Raw genomic sequence first — 9,245 nt, 5'->3', positions numbered from 1 at the left:
TCACCCTGACTACTTTGGTATATATAACCCTATATCTAACTCTTTTAGTTTTAGGACTTACAAACAACCGTTATGTGAACTTTGCTGCGAGAGTATAAAAAAAGTACAAAAAACACCCCACAATAGCATTATGAAACATAAAATAACCCAAACTTCAGCAACAAAACCTTTTTGCATTACAATCGCATTAACAAATCAATTTTAATTATAGCACCATCAAGGTTAATTATGCCAATTACATATATTTCACAGCATTTTAATAATTTCCTGTCAGTTTCTCCAACTCAAGTCAATGCAAGTGAAATTATTTGTGGCAAGATGTTGCCAATTTCTAGGACATCCTGTAGAATATTACAAATGACAGCGTCTTCGTCAAAATAGTGCTAGCTTAAAAAAAAAACAAAAAATGGAGCAATTTAGTTTCATTTTACTATTTCTGCGCCGTTCCTGCCACTGCCTGGCGACACTCACACACCCCAACATACAGATGCAGGAACGTACACGCTATATATATCTCAATCGTCATTCATCTTGGCCGGCTTAGCTTGACTGCTACTTTGCATATTTWAGAATGACGCGAGCGCTGGCTTATTTTAGCGCAAGCCACTCCTCAGCTGTCATAACTACACATACACGCATACAGAAATACACACACAGAGCTAGTCATGTACACCAAATGCACCCCTTTGTTGAATTATATGCTGTGAAATGTAAGCCAAATGAATTGTACGTCAACTACAGAGTACGCCAAACGGCCGACAGCCGCAAGCACACAGCTGCAGCGGCAGCAGCAACACTTTACCCAGTTTCCTAGAAATGGAGTAGCTTGGCTGTTTTTGCATAAATGACTTACTTGCATACTCTTAATTTTAATACCTCTGCAACATATTGCTAAGGAGTATAATAGTTTTGTTCACCTAACGGTTGCACGTATCAGCTAAAACTAAGCGAGATAGATATAGGGTTATACATATATAAATGATYAGCATGACTAGAAAAGTTGAAATCCGATTGACAATATGTCTGTCCGTCCGTCCATGCAAGCTGCAAGTTGAGTATAAATTAGGATACTCTAATTCCTTGGCAGAAAAGGAAGCCGAAGTTCGTGGATGGACGTAACCGGACCAGTGTCACGTCCAGAAAACGCTATAACGAAACACTAAAATAAAATTAGGACTGTATGGTTTAATAGGTTTAATGTATATAGCTTCGAGAAATCGCTTAGGTCAATTCTTATAAGTATGAGATGGCTTTAAAGGAGACGGTGTAAAAATTGAACGATGASCTTGGCACCGCCCACTTTTAGGTAACATCATATATCTCAGGACCTGCTAGACTGACTTTAACCAAATTTGGTACATAACATTCTTCTAACATTCTTCTTCCACAGCGCAAAAAAACGGCAAAATCGGACTACAACCACATCTATGTACTTCTCATACATCATCATTTTAAATTTCATTTGACTTTTTCAMCTTCCGGTATATATGTATGTAAATCAAGAAGAAACTATTATAACGGGATACAAATTTTCGCGAATAATCTCTTTAGAGTATTACACCTTGTTACACAAAATTGTTCAAATCCAACAAGACAAGTCCCTAGGTGCCGAATATTTTTAACCCAGTTCCTTTAGCTGACTTTTTTCCGCTAATATCGGTCAATTTGTGAGATATTTAATTGAAATTCAATATAAAATGTTCAGTTACAACCGAACTTATCCATTCCTTACTTGTTTCATTTACTATTTCTACTTATTTGCTAATAGACTGTAAAATTAAGAGAGYGACTGTGAGAGAGAGAGGGGCTAACGCTGGTGGCAGGCATTTAAATAYACATACATTATATATAGGTATGTTTTGGTCTATATATACATACATAGTAGTTTCAGCAAGGGCTACGTTTTTCTCAGTAGCAACCGTAYTATGCATTTTTGATATAATTATTGGTTGTAGAATAGCAGACAAGTTGGTAAATCAAGTTTTACATTCGTTATGACAGCAATGTTGTTATTGCTGTTAAATTAATTTTTGATGAGGGTTTTAGACATAACACATTTTAGGACTATGAAGGACATGAAGACTATGACTATGACTTCCGAAATCCTAAATAAGTTTTCACCCAAAACCACTTCAAAGTGTCTCATCATATTGATATATATAAACCTATATTGTTAGTAGATGGGGTAGGTCTAAGTTCGTAAGAAAATTAGGCCAAAGGTTTGCCTTCCCTTGAGCCTATGAGGTCCAAATTGCTTWGGAACGTACAAGGTTGACAACAAACTGGAAGCGAACTATAATATTGAACTTCAGGATTTTATACAGAAAAAAATAAATAACTCGACAGCCAGAATAACTCGTGGACCCGCATTTTAATTTTTTTTTTTTTAATATAACACGATCTACAATAATAAAATATTTTATCTCAAACTATAAAGCAAWCAATTCGAATGAGAAAATGTAAACCATTTGCGTTATCTCAACTTATAGATTAACTCATGATATAAAACAACCGAGTTTCAGAGATAAACAAACCTCTATAGAGAACTGGATCAGCCGTTAAAATTATCAAATGTTAGTATTTAGAAACTCACAAAGCTCTGTAGAAATTCTAATAATTATGGGCGAGGGCCTAAACTGACCTTTCTATGACCATACCATCAACTACCACATTCTATCCGTTCTTAAGACCCAGCAATCATTATTGGATAATATTCGACTGAGTAGACCGTGACAAGCACGCAGTGAAGAAAATATAGCAGCCGTAGCTGAGAGTGTGCACARATATCRTRGAAAGTCGATTCGRCGTCGTTCGCATCAACTCGGACTTGGCGCATTTTACATCAAGATCTTAAATTGAAAGCGTACAAAATATAGATTGTGCCAGCACTGAAGTTCCGAAGATCCCACGTTAATTCACGTTTTGGGGYGGTCGATTGACCACAAAAATACCGTGTGATATCACACCGTTAGACCTTTTTCCTGTGGGGGGATATGTAGTCTAGCGTCTATGCGGACAATCCAATTCAATTTAGGCTTTGGAGGTGAACATCATGGGTGTCGGTGATCAGTTACCAGTCAAAATGCTCGAACGAGTCATCGAAAATTGAACCAACATTTGAAAAACATAATTTTCGAAAAATAAATSACAAAGAAATTTCTGTGTTCTTTTTTTCTTTAAAAAAGTAGGAAACCTAGAAATAGATCAGCCGTTTAGCCTAGGTGCAGTGCAACCAAAGTTGGATTGAAACCTTAGACGTCCAAAAATTTACAACCTTTGCTATTTCATTCATATTTTCCGACGAAAGGTACTGAGATGTGGTTTTCAATCAACGTTTATACTCCAGAAAAAGTTTTTTTTCGAGTGTTTGACCCTGAGACCCTTACAGAGGTTGCCTTTCAACTCGCCTTTTTTTTTAGTGTTTATGGAGATTTAACCCCTTTTGAGTCAATTATAGCACCTGACTAGACAGAGTCAATGTACAATAAATAATTTATGTAATTCACMACCAGCGAAGGGCTCAGCGATAAGTGTTGCTGAACTGTTAACTGCTAATTAATGCAGCTCTCACTTTCACTCGAGCATAAAGTGTTAAAAATAGCAAGCTACCAAACATGATATTCTTCAAAACAACAACAGCCAATTTCACCAACTTGCAACTTGCAATTGCCATTTACTTTTCTTCGCATTTTATTACCCAATATTTGTTGCCACTTTGGCGTTGCAGCAAATTTTATTATTTGCCACATTCACTTTCCACAAAACTCTCACTCCTTTTTACAATGGCATTTCTAAAGCAAAAAAAACGAATTGCATGCAACATAAATCGCTGTGATTGAAGGAAATCCTACAAATGATTTGCACAAATTGACAATAGGTGTTCCGCCGTTGATTGAGTTTTGAGTCTTTTGTGCTGGCCATCATGTTATGGACGCAGCATTACACACGCGCCGTATTTATTGTTGTTGCAAACAAATATTTATTACACATAAATGCAGATGTACAGCGCGTTGCAAGTATGGTATGCGGCAGTCAACCGGATGAAGATAGTTGGGATAGTCAAAAAATAAACATTGATGGCAGCGTCATTAACATAAATGCCACATCAGTGATATTGCAGCAACATTAATCTGTGGCGTCATGCAACATTGATTTGTGACAGCCTGATGGCGACGCCAGATATTGACTGCAATCGAGTTATTGTTGGGGAAATGGTAATGACGAAGGACAGATATGTAACGGAGGTACTAAATTGGCTAGTGCCCTCACTTACTTTTATAGTAGTTGTACATACGAACACTATACAATCGTGACTGTCATATGACGAGCAGTCGACAAATTTGCAGGCAACTATTTAGTAGACAACCTGTGGGAAATTTGAGAACATATTACAACAAGAGTAGTTTTAGACCTAGAAACCTGGGGTTCTGTGTTGGTAGTAGATGACCTTTTGAAAGAACTCGGGGAACGAGGCTGTCGGGTAATAGCCTACTTAGATGATCTTGCTCTCATGGTTAAAGGAAAATTCCTGGATGTCGTCTCTGAGTTAACACAAGGGCAAATCAGTGTGGTAGCTAACTGGGCGAAAAAGAGCGACTTAACTGTCAATCGGAATAAAACTGAASTGCTTTTATTTACGASAAGGTATAAAATCTCGGAGGCACCCCCTCCTTAATTGGAGGCTACATCCTCTTTAAAAAGTTAAGTTATTGGGCTTCGTCCTTGACAGAAAGCTAACAGGAAGTTTCTGGATAGCAATGTATGGCATAGTGCTGTAAAGGAACTAATGGAAACGCATCGAAAGTTGTGATTYGACTTTACGAAATCGTAGTCGCCAAATTCATTGCTACTAAGGTTGCTGCCAGACTCCGGGTAGCCGGACACATTAAGGGGTCTGAAAACTTCTCGCMCTTTCATTGTTTCCCTGATAATTTGGACCGCTGCGCCGCGGTACCTACTCCCAGTGAAGTCTTCTCTGCGCAGATATCTTCGAAAGATGGGTCGCTGGGTCGCTGGGTCGCTGGAAAAGATGTGAAGCAATCTTTTTTACGGATGGTTTGAAACTCAARYTGAAGGTTGGATGGGGAGTCTTCTGCCGGGAGCTCTYAATCAACTCTAGTTTCARACTGCCAGACCACTGAAGTGAAGGGYACCCGGACCCAAATTCCATCCAAAATCCCTGTCGTCATGAGCTCGGCCACTGGATCTATGGACCACGCATTGGTCAACAACCAGCACTTGGGAAGTTGCAAAAGCYTTCTGACCCTGAGTGGAACGCAAATGATTCATGGAATTACTAGCTCCTAACAAGGTTCACAATGTCGCAATGATAGGTGTCCTAATTGGACTTCATATTGGCACTCACGATTCTAAAGAGGATGTAACTTATCAAATATTCAGGGAAGAAGATGAGCTAGAAACATCTAGAAACCCACCATCCAGCTTYCGCCAGTCTAAGGTTGAAGCATCTCGTTTATCATGCTATCCACAGTCTCGGGGAATTGGTTGGAGTATATGTACATATATCAATCAGCTGAATAAATTTGTAYCTGGCTCTAGGGGCTTTGTAGATATACAAGGCTTATTTTCAACCATACTTAGCTGGGCATCACAGCRGACAAGCGTTTCTAGTAATCCAAGTGGATCATTTGTGGTCTCRCGACCTAACCTAATCTAATTCCTACAGGTATATAAATAAATACATGATAAAAAAAACTATATATACATATATACACACTAAATGCATATGCATTTATTTATACGGATAACAACATGCCGCTGCCCACAAGTATCGATTGGAAGACTCACCTTAAAATAAAAATTTGCAAATTGCACAAATACTGTTGTGTTTCGTCTTTTTTCGTTTTGGCTCCTGCTATGCTGCTTCCAGCTATTTCGTGCGTCAGTGATGACAGTGGAGAAGTGTGAATGTCCCTTGGTTAGTTTGTTGGCGTTGTTGTTGCAGCAGCTAAATTTAGTTGCTTTTTGCGAGCAGCAACAGTTGTTTGTTCCGTTGATTGGTTAGCCTTTTGTAATTGTTATTGTTGTAGTTGTTTTTATTTGTTGCTGTTGTTGTCTTACGGGCATATGTGTGACGCTATAGCGAAGTCTTTATTTATTTTGTGTCTTTTGTTGTTGCTTTTRCTTTCATTCACCAAACTATTATGCCGCCTCCATTGAAGGCCACAACTGTGTGCTGGTGGCTGGTGGAATGACTTTTTGCATTTGCATTTGCACTTTATGTTTGGTCTGTGGCTTTCGTTKCTGCTCGTCTCGTTCGTTCYCTCGTACCTTTCACTCGTTCGTTTATTGTTGTTWGGTTATTTTATTATTCGTTGTTGTTGCTGCGTTTGTTGTTTATTATTATATTGTCGTTGCAGTTGCTGTTGTTGCCACTTAATTTGTTGCAACATGTTTGTTGCCACCACTATTCAGCGTTCAGTGCTGYTGTTGGCACTACCTTTTGTTCCGCCGCCTTCTGCSCGCTCGTCGGCCAGCTGCAGCTGTGCATTCATGCAGCAACGGTACACTGCCAACAGCACACCAACAATTGTTCGTTCCGCCGACTACACACAAATGAATGAATTCGGCGCTGCTGGYGGCTGGACTGTTGTTTGTTTACAAAATAAATTTRGTTTTCGTATGCAAAGAGAGGCGAAAAAGTTCGTATTTTTGCAATCGTTTGTGTTCGTTTGATTTACAAAATRTTCGTCCCTGCAAAGAAAATGGGAAAACAAAATATTTTAGCGCTATTGGTGGCATTCATCGAGTTTATCAATATAATGGATAAACTTTTACAGATTTTTGAATATTAAMTAATGTCTGAAACCCGTCTTTGAGTACCAAGTTCCCTCAACTGTCAATTTATTAATCTGCGGATTTTTGACAAAACTTAACAGCAGCATTTATCATGTTTTTCCCTTCGACGTCGTTTCATTTAATTTGTTAATCTACTCTAGAATTTTGAAAAATTCGATTTTTTTCATATATTTCCAAAGGATTTTTAAAAATTAAAATTATTTTAAGAGYCACAGTTACTTTAGTGACGCAGTACCTAGCGCACTAATGAATAACTTAGACTGCCTGAAATTTGAATCACTTTTTTAAACGCGTTTTTCTCGAATCAACTTTTTTCCACACGGTACCGGCATTATCTCAAGTTCTATACAACCGATTTACTTGAAATGTTGTAWGAACCTTCTTTATATAATCCTTTATCTTTTATCTTTATATAATCCTTAATACTTTGTTTTTAATATTAAAAAAAAAAAAATTGAGGAATTTCAAAAAAAGAAGCGTAAAAAATTATTTTTATTTTCAGGCAGTCGAAATTTAAAAAAAAAAAATCGTGTTCCCTAAAATAGGGACTATAAGAGCATCCTTACTGATTAAGAATTTCTTTTGATTTTTTTTTTTTCAGACCACCAGGAGAGTCAGGACCAATGTCAACAGGATGCGCCATTTATTTTTTTACACCTGTCTCACCGAAGTATTCTCTCAATAAATCCATTGATTGATGGGAAGCGTGGGAAGTGGCGTCGTCTTGTTGAAACCAAGTGTCGTCGAGATCACGAGCTTCAATTTTAAGCATCGAATAATCGGTTACCATGACGCGATGACGGTCGCCATTGACGATTACGTTCTCACCAGCATCATTTTTGAAAAAATATGGACCGATAAATTCACGGGCCAACAAAGCACACCAAACCGTCGTTTTTCTGGATGAAATGGYAGGTCATGAATCTCCTCAGATTCCTCTTCGTCAAAAATTTGACAATTTTGCTTGTTTACATACCCAMCGATTCAAAAATGGGCCTCACCGCTAAACAAAACTCGCTCGAAACCGTCAGATCTTCTTGGAACTTTTCAAGAGCCCATAGAGCGAAGCATTGTAGCTTGGAAAGGTAGTATTTCAGTTGTATGAGACTACAGATCAAGATTTTAATTTTTTTTGTAAGACGATCTTAAAGAATGCTTCGACAGCTAAATTCACGAGATTAAAAAAATGAGCCAAATTTAGACGCTAAAATTTTACTCAAAACTGGTTGCAAAAAACTGGAAAGGAAAATTTACTTTTTTTCTGGGTATTGGACCAAACCAATATTTTTCGAGTTGCGTTTTTTCCATTTTCCGCAATTTGTGTTTTTTTTTATTTTTGATTACAGTAAGTGCCTAAAAAAAGAAATAAAATGGGCAATAKCATTGCTTTCTCTCATTCAATGTTTAACAGTTTTCGTTTGAGTTTATGTGACAGATGTTATAAGGTTACAAACATGGATCAGTATTTTGGAAATATATGTATAATACAAATATTTTTTTCGAAGATACGACTTTAGTCGAACTACTTTTTGGTAAGTTGCTTTAAATATTTTTTCAGAAAGCTGAATTTCGAAGTAAAATTTTTCGATATCGAAAGTTAGCGTCGAAAAACGAGAATATTACTTTTTTACTTAGAAATCGATCACTCGAAAAAATTAGTTTGACCCAATTTAGTACTTATTATTATATATTGTTGAGTGTTATACAGTGTAATTTTGGAATTACTGTGGTTTATCTTGAAATATTGTAAAACTTTTCTCTMATTCTTCATCATTAAGCACTACTTCCGTCAATAATTCCAGCATTTTGTACAAATTTTAAAATTTATTCCACAATTATGTGAATTTGTAAGTAAGAATTCTAAACGCTTTGCTAAACTTTCCCACAAATTAAATCAGAGCATACATGTCTATACGTATATGTATGTACTTCTGTCCATTGTTTTGAAATTCTGCTTAATGAATTTTTACATTTAATTACAGTTACAATGATAAGTTCAATAGCCAGSGCTCCAAGCAGTGAAAGTGAGTTCATTAAAGAAAACATTGGTAATTCGTTTTGGATGCGAGAATTGGTCAGGAAAGAAAGTGAAAAAAATGCTAAATGAAATGCCAGTGGACGAGAGTGAAGTTCATAAAAAACTAAATTTGAAATAAAAATGCAGTACTACTTTGTAATTAGGTATGCGAACGGCGGCCGGAAGCAATTATACTTTCTTTTTTTACTTGAGTAGCTGAAAACGGTGAATATCGAAATGCAACAAACATAAATTATTTTTAATATTATTATGCACAGCGTAAATAAATWTGCCACGAAATGTGTGATACCCAACAGGAAACGTCAAAAGAGTTCTGAATATTATATAAGTATATACCATACACAACTGTCCCTCTGTTTATATGCGAACAAGTCCCTCAGTGTTTGAG

General features: G+C 36.9%; 1 protein-coding gene across 9 annotated transcripts in view; it reads right to left on the bottom strand.

The window, feature by feature from the left end:
* LOC108968386 overlaps positions 1-9,245 on the bottom strand; it is a 169,698-nt gene that overhangs the window by 111,452 nt on the left and 49,001 nt on the right. For all 9 annotated transcript variants that reach the window (XM_018932402.1, XM_018932400.1, XM_018932401.1 and 6 more), the window contains one exon: positions 5,809-6,714. The gene's annotated coding sequence lies outside the window, so the exon portion shown is untranslated. The remainder of the gene's footprint in view (positions 1-5,808; positions 6,715-9,245) is intronic.

This window comes from Bactrocera latifrons, unplaced genomic scaffold, assembly GCF_001853355.1.
Source record: "Bactrocera latifrons isolate USDA-ARS-PBARC rearing strain unplaced genomic scaffold, ASM185335v1 scaffold_213, whole genome shotgun sequence".
NCBI lineage: Eukaryota > Metazoa > Arthropoda > Insecta > Diptera > Tephritidae > Bactrocera > Bactrocera latifrons.
Note: the sequence above shows the minus strand (reverse complement) of the source record. Positions and strands in the feature narration are given on the sequence as shown.